Here is a 23,821-nt window from a genome sequence, read left to right as displayed (position 1 = left end):
GAATTTAACTAAAGTAAAGTGTTTAAAACACTAAAATGGCAAGTATCATATAAATACGTAGCAAAAAAAAAAAATAGAAAAACTTAAATATCCAGTATTAAGGATTTTTCTGTGGAATATTCATAAAATGGAATACCATACAAATATTAAAAACCTAAACATTTTGAGAAGAATTTTTTAATGATGTGGAGAGACATCCACAATACCATCAAGTGAAAAGAAAGATAAAGCTTGTTGACAAACAAAAAAGGGGGAAGCAGGGGCACCTGGGTGGCTCTGTTGCCTAAGCATCTGCCTTGTGCTCAGGTCATGATGTCAGGGATCAAGCCCCACACTGGGCCCACTGCTCAGTGGGGAGCCTGCTTCTCCCTCTCCGTCATCCCTGCTCATGCTCTCTCTCTCTTGCTCTCTCTCTCTCTTTCTCAAATAAATAAATAAAATCTTTTAAAATGGTGGGGGGGGAAGCAAAGTGCTTCAATAGATATTTCTCCAAAGAAGACATGCAGATGACCAACAGGCATATTAAAAGATTCTCAACAATATAAATTATCAGGAAAGTGCAAACCAAAACGACAATGAGCTATCAGCTCACACCTGTAGGTTAGCTATTATCAAAAAGAAAAGGTCATAGGTGTTAGAAGGGTGTGGGGAAGTAGGAGTGCTTATATACTGTAGGTGGACTGTAACCTGGGACATCAGCTACAGCAAAAAACATGGAGGTCCCTTGAAAAATTAAAAATAGAATTACCACATGATCCAGCAATCTCACTCGTGGGTAGGGTTCCAAAAGAATGGAAATCAGAATCTCCATTTGGAATTTCCATTAAAAAAGAATGGAAATCAGAATCTCAAAGAAATATCTGCACTCCCATATTCATTTTAGCTTTATTCATGACAGCCAAGATACAGAAACAACTAAAATGTCCATTAACAGAAGAACGGATAGCAAAAATGTGGAATCCACATATAATAGGATATTATCAAGCCTTAAAAAAAAAAAGGAAAATCCTGCCATGATCCTAAGTGACATAAGCCAGTCACAGAAGGACAAATGATTATAACTATAGAGATATCTAAAATAGTCAAACATATAGAAACATAGAGGAAAAATAGACATATATATATATATATATATATATATAAACATATAGAATGGGGCTGAGAGGAGGTGAAATGGGCAGTGGCTGATCAAAGAGTATAAAGTTCTAGTTAAGGAAGATGAATAAATTCTAGAAATCTGCTGTACAACGTTGTGCCTATAGTTAACCATACTGCATCACACACTTGAAAATTTGTTTAAAAGTAGGTCTCATGTTGAGTGTTCCTAGTCCAATAAAAAATTAATATGAAAGAAAAATGGTATTTGAGATGCACTTCTTGCCACCGAGAAGGAAGATGGACAACGCATGAGTGGGAACTTCCCTGATTCCCTAGGTAACTGTGGAAAGTTTAGAAGTCTCATTAGGACTTCGAGAAGGCTTGGGAGATTTGCTAACAGACTATTTTATAGCATCTCTGCAGACCTATTATGAAATGGAAGTGAACATTAGCAGATGTGATTTAGCTAACTTAGAAACAGTCACCAAATTGTTTATGTTGCTCATACTGATCGGCAGGAGTCTCAAGAGTATTGCCTTGGATTCCTGAGGTGATATTTCTCCTCAGGATTCTCACAGTAGCTGCTCCGGGAGCGGAAGACATCACGTTAAGGGCATGGCTCCACTGAAGATAGGCATGTTTTTAAAAACAAAACTATCATCACAACAGATGTCTCTAGTGTTTATCTCATAAGAGATTATTAACACCCTGTGCCACCACATGGCAGTCCCTCTTGCTGTATAAAACCAAGTCTGCATAGAAGAAGTAAAGGGATGATGTGGTCCAATGTGTACAATGGCTATTGTTCCACCGCCTTTTTTTTTTTTTTTTTAAATCAGTCTAGGGTACTGATGCCTATACTCTCTGACCATCAGGATAAAATGAAAGATTGTTCATATTACCATTTCCAGCCTAACTCTTTGAAAGCTGGCAAACCAGAATGTCCCAGAACGGATTGCTATGTGAGTTAATACAAATGATAGGATTGTTAGGTCAGGCTCAAGCTCATCAGAGATCTCACCTAGTATCAAATTGTACTAATAATCCCAAGGATGGAGACAGTAGATAGGCTCAGAAAGAGACCAGAGAAGTCCGAGTTACAAAGGCACCTTTCCAGCTTTGTCTTCCCGTATCAGACCTGAACTCACTAGCCCAAAACAAGAGACGGGCTCTGCAACTGGAGATTTAAAGGTCATCGCCTAACACAGTGAAGAGTATTGAAGTTATGAAGCATCCCCATTTTACACCCCAGAGAGTTGAGCGCTTACATGACTTTCTCCAGAGAGCCATGGCTCATCAGTTCTGAATTTATTCCCTGTTAGTATTCCTTTAGCCAAGGAAGATGCACGGGGGGTGTTTACAAGATAAAGCCTCTTCCTCTGAGCAAAATCATTAATCCATTTAACTGCAGGTCTGATCTACTGGTAGACTCTTCCCAGGTAGGTCACCTGCCTTGTTTTCTTTACCTGATCCAGGGATACACAGCTCCTAGGGAAAATGAGGAGTCGCAGGCCAGTGGTTCTAACTTCTCTCTTCTAATCACCAAGAAAAACAAGCTGCATGAAGTAAGTTGGTCAATATTTTTAGCCAGGTGCATATTTTAGGATCACCTTAGATAATTTTTAAAAGTCCAACCAACAATGCCTGACATCCAGAGACTATGATTATGTCGGTCTTTGTTGGGTTGCCGCTACTACTACTGCTACTACTACTACTTCTTCATCTTCTTTCTCCTTCTTCTTCTTTCTCCTTCTCCTTCTCCTTCTCCTTCTTCTTCTTCTTCTTCCTCTTCTTTTTAAATTTAATGCGCTCACTGACAATTGAAAACTACCATAAAACCTAGCGGGCAAATCAGGTCCCACCCATTTTTTTGACTCTCAGTTAGATTTTAAGCTATTCTCAGTTGACCGTCATCATTATAAATCTTTCCCTGGCAGGCATCGTCTTGAGAAAACTATGTGGGCATGAAAGCAGTCATTCCACCCATGTGTTGTAAGGGCATCACAAAACTGAGCCCAAGTCTGAGGAAAAATACTTGGGCTTTTCTTATACAAAAGCACCATCAGTGTTGTCTAGTGATGCACTTGATTATGTCCCAGGTAGACAGAAAATGGAGCCTTTAAATATAGCCCAAAGGTTGAGCCCACTGGATTTGAGAATGTGTTCCAAGGATTATCAAGATGTGCCTAAAAGATGGTCTTTACTGACAGCTGCAGAGAGGTAGGGGAGCCCCCCAGGCAGAGAAACCTTGTCAGCTCTTCATTCTGACTCAACAATAAGGCAGTCATAGTTTATTATCTTTATTAAGATTTACTTATTTATTTATTTGACAGAGAGAGGGAACACAAGCAGGGGGAGTGGGAGAGGGAGAAGGTCTCCTACTGAGCAAAGAGTTGCTTGTGGGCTGATCCCAGGACCCTAGGATCATGACCTGAGCTGAAGGCAGATGCTTAATGACTCAGCCACCCAGGTGCCCCTGGTTTAATTTTTATACTGGGTGTTTATCAGAGTTTATTTACATAATATCCAATTGTAATTGTATGCTGTAACTGAAGTGCTTTCTATAGACCGGCACTACTTCAGGTGCTAAATATGCTACCTCTTGCATTAATTAGGGTTCCTCAGAGAACCAGAGGTAGCACCAATCGTGTGTGTGTGTGCATCTGTATACACAGATAGACAGATAATAAATGATAGACTTACTCTAAAGAACTGGTTCACATGATTATAGGGGTTGGCAAATCTGACATCTGCAGAGCTGGCTGGAAGTTTGGAAATTCCAGCAGGAGCAGTCTTAAGAGAGAACTCCTTCCTCTTTGGGAAACTCATTTTTTTCTCTTAAGATCTTGAATTGATCAGGGGCCCCTGAGTGGCTCAGTTGGTTGGGCCACTGACTCTTGGTTTTAGCTCAGGTCCTGATCTCATGGTGGGACTGAGCTCCATGCTGTGTGGCATAGGGCTCTGCACTCAGTGGGGAGTCTGTTTGGGGATTCTCTTCCTTTGCCCCTACATGTGCTTGCACGCATGCCCCCACCCCCAAATAGATAAATATAAATCTTAAAAATAAAAAAAAAAGACCTTGAACTGCTCACATGAGACTCTCCCACATTGTGGAAGGCGATCTATTTTCCTCAATCGACTACTGAGTTAAATGGTTTTCACATCTGAAACCTGCCTTCACAGAAACCTCTAGACTGGTGCTTGACCAGTCAGCTGGGCACCATGGTCCAACCAAGCTGACACTTAAAAGCAGACACCACACCTCCCTTAGTCTTTCCAACAATCCCTTGTGGTTAGTATCACTATTTAGCATCGTTATCATTTCTAATTAGAACCAGGGAAATTAAAGCACAAAAATTACTGTAGAGGAGGGCAGAAAGTATCCTGTGAATACACAGGCCTGTAGCTGAGGAGTGAGGTCCTGGCAGAAAATATAAGCTAAAATATAGGACAGAAATGATAGAAGATAACTGATTTTTGAAATCTTGTTTTATAATAACGCCACGGGGAAGGAGAGAGTTAAATTCTGCATAAATGAGTCAGGAGCCACTAACTGAATTCACTATGGATGCACCTGGTCTGCATACCAATACCTCAGGAGTCACCACATCTGCTATGCTTGGTCTAGCAGGAGAATTAAGACTTCAGTGACAGGAAAATAGGCTAAAACACTCAATTTCCCCTGGCTCGTTTTAACCTTATTTGCTAACATATTTGCATTGTCTTTTTATAGAAACACCAGAAAAAGTTAACTGAGATAAAAAGAGGGGTGTGTGGGTGACTCATTCAGTTAACCCTCTGCTTCTTGGTTTCCACTCAGGTCATGATCTCAGGGATCTGAGATTGAGCCCCAAGTTGGGCTCTGCACTCAGGGACAAGTCTGCTTATTCCTCTCCCTATACACAGTCTCTCTCTCTCTCTCAAATAAGTAAATAAAATCTTAAAGAAAGACAGAGAGAGAAAGAGAGAGAGAGAGAAAGAGAGAAAGAGAGAGAGAGAGAAATTTCTGGGAGGAAAAATACCAGCCATATATTTATAGCATAAGAGGTAAAAGAACCAAGGTATTAGAATCAGAGAAATAATAATGATTATTAAAATACGCTAGGACATTTCCATGTTCCATACTATGAGACATTCTATGTTGTAGGAACATTTTAGGTTCTAAGCTATTTCCCTAGATTAAATCTCTTACTCTTGGGGCACCTGGGTGGCTCAGTGGGTTGAGCCGCTGCCTTCGGCTCGGGTCATGATCTCAGGGTCCTGGGATCGAGTCCCGCATCAGGCTCTCTGCTCAGCAGGGAGCCTGCTTCCTCCTCTCTCTCTGCCTGCCTCTCTTCCTACTTGTGATCTCTCTCTGTCAAATGAATAAATAGAATCTTTAAAAAATAATAATAATAATAATTTAAAATCTCTTACTCTTCATAACAGCCACGTGAGATGGTGTGTTTATCCCCACTTCACAGATGAGAATGATGCAGCACAGAGAACTGAAGTCTACAAGTTCATCCAACTACTAATCAGTGGGGCAGGATGCTTTATCATGACATTTAATTGACTCCTAGAGAAGAAGCACTGCTTGTGGACTCATCTTTTATTAGCTCTTGATTAACATTAGAGATGGTGAAATGAAAAAATGTGAAGGGAGATGATGATATCAACCGAGTCCCAGCTGGGCTATGTGCTCACTGTGTGACTGGATTAACTACCCCATTGAGTCTCAAAGTCCTCATTTCTAAAATATATTGGCACTTCTGTGAGCTGCAACACATGAAGTAACATATGGTATCAGTGTCGTGCTGGATACACATTTATTCCTTTCCTATTTTTTTTTTAAAAAGGGACTCTCTGATTTGTGATCCCTGGGTATATTTTGTATACAGCCTGAAATCATATGTAAAAATGCATGCATGGGCACATTTTTGGCCATCTGATGAAAAGGACCATTCCAAAAGGATCTTTATATTCATCAGATTACAAAGCAAAAAAGAAAGAAAAGAAATACTACCCTGCGGCATTATATTAAAATTAAGGTATGGGATAAAGTACTCTGAAATGTTTTAAAGTGCCAAAAGGATGAAATATTTTAATTTACTTGAAATATTTTAATTTATGTTCATGGGAAATAATTTTAAATACCTAACTTTTTTAACATAGATAATGACAATGGATTTCAAGCTGTGGTTATTCCTTTGGCAAAGTTTTTTGGATGTTTGTGGGTACATGTGTTCATGAGAGCAAGGGGGCTTGGGAGAGATCCATCAGGAATGTTTTTCAAGTTTTTAGACTAAAGGAAAAGTATTCAGTTTCAGACCTAATTGGTAGAGTCCTGTATTGTTCAGGGAGTTTTATGATCTGTGTTTGATTCTGTACACGCATGAAGAAATATATGCAATTGTCATTTCTATTATAAATCAGAAGTAATAAAAATGGTCCTGTTTTATGGGAAATGAGTGCAGTGTGTGCTGTTTCTTTATGGCCTTTATATTTCTAGCTGGCCAAAAGCACCCCTTATTTCATGCTATACAGCTGTCAGCCCAGGAAGAATCGAGAAGAAGAATGACAGAGTAAATGTGCATTGCATATGGCATTTGTGTCCTTTTGCTAGAAAAGGTGAAGCTGGGTTAAGATCTCGTCTCTTTTTGTGATGGAGAGATCAGAGTGAGGTCTTTTTACAACAACAATACCCAAGACATCCACCTCAGAGAAGAGCCGATTCATCCCGGGAGACTCTACCCTTGCGAGAATGCAAAAAGCATCGGGAAAACTACATGTCGGAAATAAGTTAGGTAGAAGCAAGCTGGAAACAAATCAGGTAAAACTTTGACCAAATTGAGAAAAATTCCAGAAAGGAGAGAAGAGCCAGTGTTGAAGACTTGCTCTGCTCATACCTGTTTTCGAATCCAAAGTGTCCTTGGATAGTAAATCTGAAGGTCAAAGAGGTCAAAGAGGTCAAGCTTGGCTAGTCCAGTGGTTTACAAACTTAGACTGTAAAACATTGTTTTACAAAACATTTTTAAACTGTGTATTTTTTTTTATTTTTTTTTCAATTTATTTATTTTCAGAAAAACAGTATTCATTATTTTTTCACCACACCCAGTGCTCCATGCAAGCTGTGCCCTCTATAATACCCACCACCTGGTACCCCAACCTCCCACCCCCCCCGCCACTTCAAACCCCTCAGATTGTTTTTCAGAGTCCATAGTCTCTCATGGTTCATCTCCCCTTCCAATTTACCCAAAAGCACATACCCTCCCCATGGATGGAACTAGACCGTATCATGCTTAGCGAAATAAGTCAAGCGGAGAAAGACAACTATCATATGATCTCCCTGATATGAGGAAGTGGTGATGCAACATGGGGGCTTAAGTGGGTAGGAGAAGAATCAATGAAACAAGATGGGATAGGGAGGGAGACAAACCATAAGTGACTCTTAATCTCACGAAACAAACTGTGGGTTGCTGGGGGGAGGGGGGTTGGGAGAAGGGGGGTAGGGTTATAAACTGTGTATTTTTTTAAAGATTTATTTTATTTATCTTAGAGAGAAAGAGAGAGAAGGGAAGAGAGCAGGAGAGGGGCAATGGGAGAGGGAAGAGATAAGCAGACTCCTGATCTTGACCTCATGACCCTGAGATCATGACCTGAAGAGAAACCAAGAGTCAGAGACTCGAATGACTGAGCACCCAGGAGCCCATAAATTGTGTATTTCTAAAAACCTGTTCTATGTGTGTATGCACAGCATAACATGAGGTATGAATAACTAGGGTGACACAGAATAGAAAATTGTTTCTTTAAAACCAGAAAATATGACCCATCTCCCATGCACACACACATACAGACACACACACGCAGGCAACAGAACTTGTCCACAAGAACAACCAGATAGTTTAATAGACCAAGATCTCAAAATAGGCATTATACATATATTAAGAATGAAAGGAAACCATGATGACAGAAGTAAAGTGTGATAAGACTATTAACTCAAATAGAAAAAAAACAAGTACAAAGAAAATAAAAATAAAAATAAATTATTAAAAAAGATGATGCCTGGGTGGCTCAGTGGGTTAAGCCACTGCCTTTGGCTCAGGTTAAGATGCCAGTGTCCTGAAAAAAAAAAAAAAGATGCCAGTGTCCTGGGATTGAGTCCTGCATTGGGCTCCTTGCTCGGTAGGGAGGCTGCCTCCCCTTCTCTCTCTGTCTGCCACTCGGCCTGCTTGTGCACACGCGCTCTCTCTCTCTCTCTCTCTGATAAATAAATAAATTAAAATTAAATAAAATCAATCTTTAAAAAAACAATCTAAGTGGAAATTCTGGAGTTGAAATATATAATAGCAGAAATAAAAAATTTACTACAGGGAATCAACAGTAGATCTGAACAACAGTGAGGGGCAATCAATAAACTTGGAATATAGACTGACAAAGGGGATGTAATCCAAAGAGCAGAGAGAAGAAGAATGAAGAAAAGTGAAGAGAGCCTTGGAGAAACATGGGACACCATGACTGCATCAACACACACATAAGGAAAAGGTGAAAGATGGGAACAGATGAAAAGGAAAAATATATGAAGAAATAATGGCTGAAAATGTTCTGAATTTATTGGGAAACATTAATTTAAACACCCAGGAAGCTTACCACACTCTATCTGGAAAAACAGAATGGGTTATACAAGGAGACTCATCAGGGTAAAAATGCTAAAGAGAAGGGAAAATCTTGAAAGCAAGAAAATATGGACTTTGAGAAACGAACTGAGGGTTTTGGAAGGGAGAGGGGTGGGAGGTTGGGTAAGCCCGGCGGTGGGTATTATGGAGAGCATGTGTTGCATGGAGCACTGAGTGTGGTGCTTAAAGAATGAATTTTTTGAAAAAAAAAATTAAATTAAAAAAAAAAAAAGAAAAGAAAACATGGACTTGTCCTTTAGAAGGTTATGGAGTAACATATTCAAGTGCCCGAAGGGAAGAAGCAACTGTCAACAGAGTCCAACTTCCAGCAAAGCCATCTTTCATCCAAAACACTCTATCAAATAAAAAGACTTTTCTCAAGTAAAAATTGAGACATAATCTCCCTTGCCTCTTTTACTTTCGTTGCCTGTGGCTTTGGGGGCACACTGGAGGAAAAAAAATTCAGTGACTTAAGGAATGTTAAGAAGCTTCTTCTAATATATTTTCTATTATATTAATAGAATCTAATATATATTCTATTAACTATTTTCTAATAGTTTTACAATTCTAGGTTTTATCTGAATCTGGGCTGAGCTGATTATTGTCTATGATGTGGGTGTGAGATAAGGATCCAATGTCATTCTTCTGTAGGTGGATATCTAGTTTTGCCACTAACATTTTTTTAAAGATTTTATTTATTTATTTGACAGACAGAGATCACAAATAGGCAGAAAGGCAGGCAGAGAGAGGTAGGGAAGCAGGCTCCTCGCTGAGCAGAGAGCCCAATGAGGGGCTCGATCCCAGGACTCTGGGATCATAACCTGAGCTGAAAGCAGAGGCTTAACCCACTGAGCCACACAGGCACCCCTGCCAATAACATTTAATGAAGAGATCATCCTTTCCCCATTGTGTATTCTTGGTACCCTGGTTGAAGAGGAGTTGACTGTATGTGTGTTGGCTCATTACTGGGGGCTCTATTTTGTTCTGTTGGTTTATACGTGTGTCTTTACGCCAGGACTGCTTTAATGACTGTAGCTTCGTAATATATTTTGAAACCAGGATATGTGATGTCTCCAGCTTTTTTCTTGTTCAAGAATGCTTTGATGTTGGGGTCTTCTGTGGCTCCATATGAATTTAAAAATTTTGATAGCTTTTTAATTCCTGGTTTGTTTTTTTCTTTTTTGTTGAGGTATCATTGACATTTAACATTTATTAGTTTTGGGTGTACAATGTAATGATTTCATGTTTGTATACACAGAGTAATGATCACCACAATAAGTCTACTGATCAACCATCACCATCCAAAGTTACAATAAGATTTTTTTCCTGTGATGAGAGCTGTATGAGTTTATTCTCAGCAACTTTCAAAGCTGCACTTCAATATTATTAACTATAGTGACCATTCTGTGCTTTACAGCCCCACGACTTATTTACTATATAAGTTTTAAGATGTTTTTCTCTATTTCTCTAAAATATCCCTGGAAATTTAATAGGGACTGCATTGAATATATAGATTGCTTTGGGTAGGATAGATATTTTTACACTATTAATTTTTCCAATTTATGAACATGGCATAGCTTTCCATTTATTTGTGTCTTCAATGTTGTTCATGGATGTTTATAGTTTGCAGTGTACAGATTTTTCATCTCTTTGATTACACTTATTCCTAGGTATTTTCTGATGCCATGATAAATGGTATTATTTTCTTAGTTTCTTTTTTACTGTAAAAGGTTCCACACAACAAAGGAAATAATCATAGACTGAAGATGTAACCTATAGAATGGGAGACAATATTTGTAAACCATACATCTGATAAGGAATCAATATCCAAAATATGTAAGGAACTCAAACAACAAAATAGCAAAAACAAATCAATAAATAATCCAATTGAAAAACATGGTCGAAGGACCTGAATAGATATTCCTTGAAAGAAGACATACAAATGGGCAACAGGTGTATAAAAAGGTGCTTTATGTCACTAGCAATCAGGTAGACAGATCAAAACCACAATGAGGGATCCCTGGTTAGAAAGGTTGTTATCAAAAAGATAAGAGATAACAAATATTGGGCGCCTGGGTGGCTCAGTGGGTTAAGCCGCTGCCTTCGGCTCAGGTCATGATCTCAGAGTCCTGGGATCGAGTCCCGCATCGGGTTCTCTGCTCAGCAGGGAGCCTGCTTCCCTCTCTCTCTCTCTGCCTGCTCTCATCTACTTGTGATTTCTCTCTGTCAAATAAATAAATAAAATCTTTAAAAAAAAAAAGAGATAACAAATATTGGTGAGGATATGGAGAAAGGGAATCCTTGAGCACTATTGATGGAATGTAAAATGTTACACCCATTATGGAAAATAATTTAGAGATTCCTTAAAAAATTAAATACAGAACTATATGATCCAGCAATCCCACTTCTGGGTATACATCCAAAGGAAATACAATCTGGATCTTGAAGAGTATTTGCAGTCTTGTGTCCACTGTAGCACTATTCACAAAAGCCAAGATGAAAACAACCTAAGTGTCCATCAACAGATGAATGAGTAGAGGAATGTGGTACATATTTGATGAACCAATACTCAGAAATAGATATACTCAGCCTGAAAACAGAAGGAAACCCTTCCATGTTAACAACATGGATTAACCTGGGGGATGTTATGTCAAGTGGAATAAAGGTAGACACAGCGAGTTAAATACTCTACGATCTTCCCTCTACATGAAACCTAAAGCTATTGAACTTTTAAAAGCAGAAACTAGAAAGGTGTTTGCCAGAGCCCAAAGAGTGAGAAAATGGAAGATGCTGGTCAAAGGATGCAAAATCAGTTACATATGTGGAGTTAATTCCAAAGATCTAATTCTTCATGACTCTACTAATAATACTGTATTGTATACATGAAATTTGCTGTAAGAGTAGACCTTAGTGTTCTGATTGCACAAAGAAGTGATAACCATGTGAGGTAATGGATATGTTAATTGGGCTGATTGTGGTGAATATTTTACAATGTGTATGTATCTATCAGATATCACACTGCACATTTTAAACATATATAATTTTTATTTGTCAATTATACCTCAATAAAGCTTGAAAAAATTGAGATCATTTGTTGCTATGAGACCCACATTACAAGAAATACTAAGACTATTAGGAGTAATTATGTCATTATAAAAGACAGTGTAAATGCATATTTCTCTCATTTCTTCTAAACTAATTAAAAAATTAATTGTAGACAACAATATGCATACAATGTATTTTGGCCCTATAAAATACACAAATATAACATATGTGTAATACATTTTCCAGTAAGAACACAAAAAAGATGAGAAGAATTAAAGTTATATTGGTCTAAGCATATGATCCAGATTTTACCAAATCCATGCGAACAAGCAGAGAAAAACAAAAATGATATATAAGGAAGTTATTATAATGAAGCTATAAACAAATACTTGTTCTTCTTTATTCCTTCAATTTTTCCAAAGATGTAAAATAATTTAAAGTAATAAATATAACAAAGTATTGTTGGTCTGTAAGTTATGTAAAACTAATATAGATAATAAAAATAAAACAAAAATGGGGAAAGGAATAGAGCTATAGAAGAGTAACATTTCTGCATATATAACATGGAACACCACTATAAACCAGTTTGACCTAATGGGTATCTGTAGAGTAGAACACTCAATAACAGCAAAGTATGCATTCTTACCTCTTCTATATTTTCTATCTCTGTCTTTATCAAAGGATGCAGGAAATACACAGTGAAGCAGCAGTATTCCTCACCCCAGAACACTGAACTTCCAGCTATCCATGTCTGCCACTGGATCCAACTCCCAGACATCTTCTGACATGACCCCATTTACCAGAGATTTTCCTGTATATTCATCTTATCTCTGATAAGGGGTACATTTTTATTTATGGATAATTTTATCTGTTTTTACAGTGATGGGGTGGTAAATTGGGGTTCAAATCTAAATTTTGAAAACTTACCCTGCCATCTTTCCAGAACTGTCCTCCACAAATTAATCCCCCCAAACACAGATTAACTTTAAGCAGATAATAGTTTACCAGTCTCCTATATTCCTCATAAAATTCCAAGTTGAAATACACATTCCACTTTTTTTTTTTTAAGTTTCATTTACCAAATAGATTCAACTAAGTTTATATCTTGTCCTGATTCTATATTGAAATAGGCCATGCAAACAATACTAGCTCAGTGTGGAAAACCTTTCCACACTTTGGTTGAGTAACATAATAAACATATTTTGTATCAGATTGTCATGCTTTCCCAGGTTTGGAGTGAGTATCTAGAAACATCGCTTAGCTTCCACCATTCAGATGCAAAGGAGCCATACTTGAAACAGGAGTTACTGATACAAAGGTGTAGAGACTGCAGAGTACCTTTGGGATAGTTCCAATAATATGGAGTTTACAGGGCAGTGGGAGCAGTTGTGCCAGTGGTAGCGAGTGCCCAGCATCTGGTTTCAGTGGTGCCATCAGGACAAAGGGAAGCAGGGATGGAAATGGTGTCAGAGCCCTGGCTCTTTGGCATTACTAAATGCCCACCCTCTGAGCCAGGCTTTCAAGCCCTCCTGTTGACTCTGCCTCCTATCCAGTGTCTTAGATCCTTTTCATGAACTCATTGTGCCTAATTTAGCCAGACTAACACCCTGACTGATAATGACAGCCACCCGTTCTATTTTCATCAAACTGCAACTGTCTGAATGTTGGGTCCCCTCAAATTCATATGTGAAACCCTAACTCCCAAATGATGATATTAAGAGAAGGGGCCTTTAGGAGGTGTTTGGGTTCTACCCTCAGAATGGGATTGGGGACCTTGCAAGAGCCCTCAGAGCACTCTCTCGCCCTTTGCACCCATGAAGGACAACAGTGAAAAGATGGCGGTCTGTGAACCAGGAAGTGGACCTCACCAGACCCTGAATCTGTTGGTGCCTTGCGAGTGGACTCTCGGCCTCCAGAACTGGGAAAAATAAATGTTTATTGCTTTAAGTTACCAGTTTTTGGTATTTTTGTTATAGCAGTCTGAATGAACTACCATAAGTACCTTGACAAAGGAGCTCCAACTATCTGAAGGACTGAAGGAGATGTTCTGTAGTTTATATTAATATCCCAGCAATGTCCACTGAAAATACTATTTTTATGTAATATTGATGGTACTTTTTGGTATAAGTAATGAGTCAGGGACTTCAATAAATTCAATGAATGCTGTGATAACAAGAAAGTAAGGGAGATGTCAATTTGAAAGAAATATAATCAGGATTGGGTTTTAATTCACATAGGTATTAAATCAAGTTGTTGGAGGAAAGGAAAGATTTTCCATTTCCTAGCTGTCAGGATTCCTTATTATGTCTTTACTGTAACTCCCTTGCCCAACACTTCCACTCTTTTCTTAAGGTATCCACTCCTATCTCCGAGGTATTCACTCAAGGGTGCCTTCTGCCACAGAGTCTTTCCTTGGTTTCTAAGAATGTTTCATCACTTCCTTGTTCACTGTTTCTCGATTCCACCCTGCGCACTGATCACGGCACCATGATTTATTGCGTGAATTTATGTGTCTCTCTGCCTCTCTCTATTAGAAGGTGAGGCCCATAAGGACTGGGATGCATCTTATTTGAATCCATATAGTTAGCATAACTTAGTGTTATACTTAATTAGACTTGTTTAAATATATCCAAAAAAGATTGTTATATACTATAGTACTAGAAAAATGCCAACAAACAGAAATCTTAATGTTCTGTGAATAAACTTTTCTGGGAAGGAAACTCATTAATCTGTTAGGTATTTGGAATTTTTCATTTATTTATTTCTAACTTCCAGAGGCATCAAGACAGCCAGTGAGGCCTCCTCCAACATACTCAGCAAAGTCTCCAGTGCTTCTATGAAACCCACGATCATGGAAACGCCTTGATAGCATTCCTTAACTTCCACAAAGCGCGAGCATGCAGGCAACATCTTCCATGAGAAACTTCTCCTGACCGTTCACAAGTGTTTCTCCTGTATTTCTGTAAAACCCTATGATCACTGCAATAATAAATGAGTCAAAAAATATTTTTTGAGTTGAACAGAGCAGTTTCTGAGACCAGCTCCTTTAAGTAATTTGTCTTAAATGCTGTAAGAAGATACCCTGAGTATACCGGTATGTGTGCGGGGGTGCATACATGGGGGGCGGGTATCGACACAGAGATGACACCATAAATTAATATTTGAAGCTATGAGCTGTACCCACTGTCATCTAATTTTCTATGCTATATTACACTAGTCACATCTTACATTGGCCATTGTAATTTGACCCTAACTTAATAGAATTATTTATAATCTCACAAGGAAACAATGTTGATATACAAATCTGATTTCAATGCTTAAATTTTGATGCAATTGTCAGAAAGACAGCCCCATTACACTGAAGCCATACTTCAAAGGTCTACACTGCATCAGCCTGTCAGATGCAATTAGAAACTTTGGAAAGAATAACGGGAAAGATTTTCAGACAAAGCAGGGTAAACTGAAATTAGTCCCACCAACTTTTTATGGATTCATAGTGCCCATCTGTGAAAAATTACGGCCCATTAGAAATGAAAATGGGTACGTTACAGAGTAAGGGAGTACTAATCAAATATTCTAAAAATGAAAGCAAATCTCTGAGCATTAACTTATTTACAGCATGAATAATTTAATATCTACCTCAGATTTAATTACAAGCCATGGTCAATTAGCTAATTTAGTAACAATGTGTAAATAATGGATAATTTCTATGCACTAGATAAAACTTTAAGAATTGTTATAATATCAAAAGGATTATAAGTAATGGGATTGTCTTCCCAAACATTTCTCACAATGAAACAGAGTATCAGGAGGTTTTAGAACAGATTTTTTTTGTTTTGTTTTAACTTTACAACTGGGATCGAATGTGAATATTACCCACGTAATTTATTTACACATTCTGGAAAAAGTTAGAGAGATATCAATGAATCCATTGTCTAAATTACATTTTTGTTGCAGTGACTGCAAACATAATGGAAGCCAATATTTGACTTACAACATGAAAAGCACTGTTTGGAGAGCTTTTCACTTGTAAATTCATTAAATTCCTACAACAACACTTTAAGGTAGATACTATTCTAATCTTTGGCTTGCAATTCAGGAACCAAGGCAAGTAGATTACCCAAACATGCCCAGTTTCACAGAATCAACAGCAGCTAAACTGGGGGTGACGGGAAAATTCTGACTCTGGAGTCTGCCCTCGAAACCGATGGATGTTACATGGAGCAATTCAACAGTCTTACTTAAAATAGAAATCCTAACAAAGACATGATAATGCTCTGATCAACATTAAGAGATGCTTTTAAGGTAGGCAGTTGTCATAACAGGTAATTATCACTCTAATGGAAAACTAATCTATCAGTTTAGGAGCTTGATTATTTCCCAGATGGAACACTGGGCTCCTGGGGAAGGATTTCTGCTTAGTTGAGTAGGAATCTCTGACCTCTGAGTAACTCAAGTGCTAATTTCTTGTTTCTTTATGCCCTGCCCAGCAGAAATTAGCAATGTGTCCATTGGAGCAAGTCACATTTTAGAGAGTTAGTAAGGTCTAAATCGGACTTTTGCCTTTGTTACTTGCTAATTTTGATATTTAGGTAGATGTTGTTCTGTGTTCGACATAATTTAGCTTTCTTCTCACATAGTAGGCATATTTGGAGGAGATAAACCCTAAATACTCTTGCTTTCCTCTTTAAGTCTTGCAATTATGAGTTAAAAATGCAATTGTTTGCCCAAATAAGGCAGTGAAGCTGCAGTTGACTTTTTAACACTGTTTTGATTTCAACATAGTTTTTGTTACACAGTTTATACAATAATTTAAGATGAACAAAAGGAGGTTTCTTATTTTTTGGTTTAGTTTTTATCCTTTTAAAATGAATACTTAATCCCATTCTGAAAAAAAAAATCAATGAGTTGCTACTGAAAAAAGAAAATGCTTCTTAAACGCTCATTTGAGTCCAAGCTTTGAAGCAGAATTTAGTTAACTTGCAAGTTAATTTTTTTTTCTATGCCACCCTTCAGGGCACTTTGTAACGAAGAACTCAGTATTTTGTGAATGTTTTGTCCTTAATAAGTAAATATATCTCTTATGCTCTCAATATAACCATAGCTAAGAGCAGTTTGCCCAGCCATTCCCTCTAATAACTTGTGTCTGAATAAACTAATCCCCAAATGTCTCTCTGTGGCATCCTTGAGCCCCAGGGGAATTCTTGGTCAGGATGCTTCTGACTTCCGCTAAGCATACCTGTTTCCTCCATACAGTAAAATTACAAGGCCTCCCAAGAAATGTGCTACATGTTAGACTGAATTTCTCCATCAGTGTGTAGATATTTAACTGATGTTTTTGTCAGGATGGTAAAAGAAATTTTAGCCATAAAAGCATTCTACCTTGGGCAAGACCATGGATAAGGACTCTCGTTCAAGTAAATTCAATTAAAAATTTACACACACACACACACACACACATGCACACATTATAGATACAGAATATCTACCTTGAATGAAAATTACAGTATTTGTTCTTGCTTGTAGAAAATGTTTTTTGGGCTCTTATCCTTTTCCCAAAGGGGACATGACTTCTATCCAGGTCAATTGTTACATACAATAAGAGACCTAATTACACTCTGTCACATGCTCTTAAAGTGGTTCATACCAACTGAGATCAGAAAATGTATAATGAATACTGTTTTTCTGAAAATAAATAAATTGGAAAAAAATTAACACACACACACACAAAAAAGAAAATGTATAATGCAGCTTAGAATAGAACTGAAGAATCTGGGTTTTGAAATAAACACTATTGGGTGTAGATCTCACTTTATCGTATAGAAACTGCTTAAACGTAGCAAGGTATTCAACCTACACAAATCTCAACTTCATGGTGTATGAAATGAGCATAATGACAGCTAATAGTCTGTTGTAAAAATAAGATGCTTAGTCTTAGTCAAGTGCCTTTCACACAATGAACATCCGATAAATATTAGCTATTCAATCTTGGAAGGAAGGGGAATAGGAAAAGTTCTTTAGAGGTTAGAGCATTTTAACTAATTGGGCCTGAATAGGCATGCAAAAATATTAGGAGGGGTTTTGAAGAGAAGGGAATTATATTGAAAAGAATTAGGAGGAAGATTTATACTGAATTTATGCAATAAAGGAAGAGTTCACTCAGGTTAGACAACAGACCACCTGGATACACACTGAAAGAAATTTTATGGTATATTGTTCCATCAGTTATCAAAAACTGTTTCAAAACCTTCCTACGTAACAGTAAGATTTTCTGATTCTCTATGGCAGGTAGATAGTTAAACAGGTAATCAAGTATAGAGAGAGGAATCCAAAAACAGCCAAAAAGATTGAATCAGTCCCATGAGGATAATAGGCAAGAATATCCTATAGACACATATCCTTAGAAAACATTAAATTGCTAAAAACCATTAAAATTCCAGATTAACATTCAACAATGGAATAAAGTGTAATAAGCATCTAAGCTCAGAAAATGGTCATGGGGGACAGTTCTATCTATTTTTGTTCCCTACATGAAATTCACATATTTCTTGGAGAAGGCATGCTGAAAACACAAACTTTCATTAGAACAATTGTAGTACCATGCAAAAGTGTGTGAGACAAACATTTATAAATAAATATGAAATAGAATCTCTACATTTCCAAAAACTGATACACATAGAAAAAAGATATGTTTCTGAGTGAGACAGCTACATATTTTCATCATGCTTTTCTTTCTTCTTTCTATAAAATTGGAAGAACAAAAATTGTCAGAAGATTCCCTTAATCTGGCATACATTTCTAACAGGCTTATACGTGATTCACTGGAAATGTTCAAAGTCAATGTGTGGAAGATTCTGACTTGAGCTAATATGATCTTTGTTCTTTCAACATGGCTTTTCAAGAAATTCCACCCACATCCGTCAGGAGGATATGAACTTAACTCTTTAAAATTATCACTTATGTGTATTTATATGTCTTTTATTGGTGTCAAAACACCTCTTTAAAAAACCCCACCTAAAAACCAACCACTGAATCTAATCCTCCCTTTTTTTCTTGTTTTCTTTCCATAAAGTAACAAACATTTCCCCAGCTATGTCTACTGAAGAATTTTATCATACATATATCCTTTTCACTGAACATAGACACACAATCTCCTTACTCACAGAAAAATTTCTAAGCAGCCCCGTCTCACTGATCAGAATTTCTGACTTCAATTCATAAAGAAATCTCACTTTGAAGCAGCTTGATATTTGTGTCCAAAAGGAGGTTACCTTTAGAATATGACAGAACCACTGCTTCACATTCTGATAGAAAAATGTGTGGGTTATCCCACCATCTAGATTTTGTATTTATAAGATCTGCTTTATAAATATCAGAATTCAATCAAACATTTGATCACTAGGCTATAAAAGAATTTGAAAGCCTAGAAATCTATTTTTATTGTGAAGCTGATTCATTTTACAAGTGCATATTAGAAGACGGCCCACTGTATAGCTACAGTTTGATTATGGCAACAAATAAAACACGACACCATCTTCAAGAAGCTTCCATACTGGAAGATAATACATGCCAGGGACTTATTTTTTTTTTTTAATTAACATATAACGCATTATCAGCCCCAGGGGTACAGGTCTGTGAATCACCAGGTTTACACTTCACAGCACTTACCATAGCACATACCTTCCCCCATGTCCATAACCCCACCCCCCTCTCCCTACCCCCACCCTGCAACCCTCAATTTGTTTTGTGAAATTAAGAGTTTTTTATGGTTTGTCTCCCTTCGGATCCCATCTTGTTTCATTTATTCTTTTCCTACCCCCAACCCCCCCCCACGTTGCCTCTCCACCCCCTCATATCAGGGAGGTCATTTGATAGTTGTCTTTCTCTGATTGACTTATTTTGCTAAGCATGATACCCTCTAGTTCCATGCATGTCGTCGCAAATACATGCCAGGAACTTATGATGGCACTATTTGTAGGGATGAAAAAGTGCATAGGAGAGTCCTGCTAAAACCTTTGTGTTTGATTCCCTAACGCCAGAAGACTTCAAAACAGGCTCTCTATTCACGATACTTGTCTACTAAATTAACTATTTGGTAGATTACAAAAGTTAGAAATATGTTTAGGATATATGTTCTTTTAACTCAAATTTCACATAATTTTAACAGACTTGTAAGTTAGAAATAAAAGACGATATGTATATATTTCATTTATTGCCACTGTGATACTTATCTTTAAACTGTATCTTTATGTGTGGGTATGTGTATATGTGTGTGTAGGTTCACCTCGTCCTAGTTTTGAATTTTAGGTGGCATGCAGACATAGAATGAAATAAAAAATGAATATTTAAAGATACTTAGGGGAAAGGGAAAGACTGGTGGGAAAAGTAAAATAAAGCTAAATATAAAGGAGGTATAAATAAATGAATGTCATAAAAAATTTATATGGTACAAAGGTAGGGTATAAACGACTTTAAATTCCCTAATAGCTACATCATGTGATCATTTAAAAGAGCTGCAATATCTAAAAGAAACACAGGACAGAATAAATGAAACAATGCTTTCAGTTGTGCAGAAAAAGCATAAATGCACTTTCATAATGCACATAAAATTATGATATAAAAGTCAAGAGATAAATCTTATAAAATTCATTGATACAAATCTATTTGTATATACTAATGGAAGCACTTCCCTACTGATGGCTTACATCATGAAAAAAGATATCCATTCATATATTCAACAACTCATTCTAAGAAACCTTGAACGAAATGAATGCCTACCAAGGTACCAAAGATACTCCCAGCAACTGCTCTCACAGTGCTTCCATTCCAGGGAGTGTGAGAGGGAGCCATCAGATCACTATATATCAGATAGCAAGAGAACCATAGCAGAATACATCACATTAAGTGGAAAGAAAATAAAAGGAGAAGTGTGTGGTTGGGCACACTATGAAAACGGGATTGCTTGGGATGATCTCGCTAATAAGAGAATATTTAAACCAATAGGACAAATTGAGACATACCTCACATGAGGGAAAGAGGCATATAAGTATTGGGGGTAAGCCCTTTGGGGCAGAGTTAAAAGTAAATGCAAAGGAACCAGAATACAGCTTGAATTTTGAAGAAACTACAAGGACCTCCAGCGTGTGGAGGGACGTATGTGAGAGGAAAAGTTGCAGGAGGAACTGTCAAAGTAGGCACTGTATTACGCGGTTCCCGAAGGCCATGTCAAACATGTGAAGTTGTACTCTGCCTACGATGTCATGCCCTTGGAGTTCTGACTAGAGTAGTGACATGAGGTGACTTCTCTTTAAAAGAATTAGTTCAATGATTTTGTGACAAAGACATGCAGTTAAAGAAGGAGAGAGGTTGAGCAAGGGTTATAGCACTGAACCAGAGAAGAGATGATGAGCTCAGGCGAGAGAGGGAGAGAGAGAAAGGTTGGTTCAAATCAGGATCTATTTGAAATTAGAGAGAAGCCTGATGAAGGACAGGATGTCACGTGTAAGAAAAAGGAGAAGTCAGAGATGTCTCTTCTTGAACAGAAGGGCACTGGGACTAACTTCAGTTGCAAGTTGGGAATTAGGAAAGCAAGTGTCAGGATCCAGGGGCACTTTGTGGCACAGGAAGTTAATGTCTATTAGATAGTTTTCTTCAGAGTCTAGATTTCAGGGGGAAATTGGTCTTGGAGACATAATTTTAACATCATCAGAATATACTGAAAATGTAATGGACGGGATGAATGTGTGAGGAAACAGATCAGGATAGGAGGGTTAACTAAAAGTAGACTGTTGTCCAAAACCAAGGGAAACAAACATCTCAAAAAGGGATAATTCAGTTTTGCTAATAGTTTTAATAAAATAATTGCTATCGTATCTTGTTATCTGGAGAACATTAGTGACACTCAAAAAGGGGTCTCGGCTGGAGTTGGGACAAAACCCTTAGTTGGTGTGCAGGACTAGGGAAGAAAGAATATTGACTCTTTCAATGCAATTAATCCAATCAGCTCTTGCTTCATTGACGAAGCAACTCAAAACCCTGTGCCATATCTACGGTACGTGTTGTGTCGCAGTGACCTCCACGCTTCACCACTGTAAGTGCTTTACTGTATTTTTTTTTTTTTTACATTTGCTTTGTTCCAGTAGTCCCTTTCTTTGAAAGAGAACACTAATCCCAAGGATGCCACCATAATGCTTGTTTTTAAACTGAACACGTTGAGTCAGCCTCTCATGACTGTCTAATATTTGTTTTTGTTCTGGTCCCTAATTCTAAAATTTATCCTTTATATGGTCAGAATCTATTTTTTTCCCTTAAAGTAGAACTTTCAGATCGTATTAATCTTTGATTTTGCTTTCAAAGGTGAGCATTTTATTTGTCTACTAAACAAGTGGGACAATGGAGGCCAAGTCAATAATCCGTGCTCTGCTTTACCTTCTGCCACTCCAATGTGCTGGCTTCCATTGTATTCCAAAAAATGTATATTCTTTAACACACAAACATGAAAAAGGAAATCTTTCTGGAATCACATAATAATATATTGTAAAATAAGAAAAACATCAAGCCTGTATGAATAATAGTAAAAAGCACTGAACAGAAAGACTTATAATACATTTTAACATCTGTAATTTGAATCTCATATACCATAGATTTCATATGGCTGCTTTTTCTCTCATTTTAAAAATGAGCATTCCATGTTTCTGATTGCACATGCTAGGAAGTCCACCCTAAAAACAGTTCTTCTAAGATTTGTAAGAGACGTGAGGATACAGGGCAAACAAACCGTGTTCCCTCCAAATTGCTAGAGAGACACAAGCACATATAGGGAAGGAGTCAATGCTTACGGGACCAGAGGCATGAGCAGAAACTTCACTGGGAGCCATTAGGGTGGTAGGGAAACCTGAACTCTAATTGATGAATTGCTGGAGGCTCCCTGTGGACAATTCTGAGAGCTAAAAGTCTCCAGGGAGACCCAGTCACCGGGAGCGCCCACAGTTTTGTGAGCATTACCTTCCATTGCTCAACCACTTTCTCACAGTAAATACTGGAGAAAAATCCACTCTTGCTTGCACAAGGGGAGGAGGGAAGGGGCCATTTTGAAATATACCACAGCATTCTCTTCTTAAAAAGGTCTGCACCCAGGAGAACTAGTTAACCTTGCCCTACCCTACTGGCCTGGAAGAAAGGAAATACCCAACTCCAGCCCACTTAGCCTTCCCATACCAAGTAAGAGAGTGAAGTGGGGGGTACCGTGATACATGAGCTCATAGTCCAGAGTGGAAGACTGATTCTCAATCCTAGGACTGTAGAACTCATCTCCTCTAAAACTTATCACTACAACTATATATATATATATATATATATATATATATATATTTTTTTTTTAAGATTTTATTTATTTATTTAACAGAGAGAGAAATCACAAGTAGGCAGAGATGCAGGCCAAGAGAGAGGGGGAAGCAGGCTCCCTGCTGAGCAGAGAGCCCGATGCGGGGCTAGATCCCAGGACCCTGGGATCATGACCTGAGCTAAAAACAGAGGCTTAACCCACTGAACCACCCAAGCCCTGGACTACATTCTTAACGGTCAATTTACAGCAAAAATAAATAAATAAATAAATGTCAATTTAAAGCAGTTTTTTCTAAGCAATACCTCATGTCTGGCTATCAAATAAAATATATATATAAAAAAAAATATATATATACACATACATATATGTGTGTGTACCTATATAGTTAGATAGATATCTTCTCCATACTAAAATCATTTCAGTATTCCCTTAATTGTTCTGAGAGATTTCCTTTTAATTTTTATTTCTTTCATAAAATAACGCTCATGGAAATTTGAGATTTCATTTGAAATAAAGTGTGTGATAGATTGAAACCTGCTTATGTTTGTTAAACAGGTAATTCCCTTCCCCAACTGATTTACTATGCATCGAGTTTAATAGTAAGGAATAGTTGATACAGAATTTTGACATTCTCGTTCTCAGGAACCACTTTTGTAATAATTCACATATTTTCTGTACA

The sequence above is a fragment of the Neovison vison genome, chromosome 8 (genome assembly GCF_020171115.1).
Source record: "Neovison vison isolate M4711 chromosome 8, ASM_NN_V1, whole genome shotgun sequence".
In the NCBI taxonomy this organism is placed as follows: Eukaryota; Metazoa; Chordata; class Mammalia; order Carnivora; family Mustelidae; genus Neogale; species Neogale vison.
The sequence above is the reverse complement of the archived record's forward strand: the minus strand, read 5'-3'. Positions refer to the sequence as shown.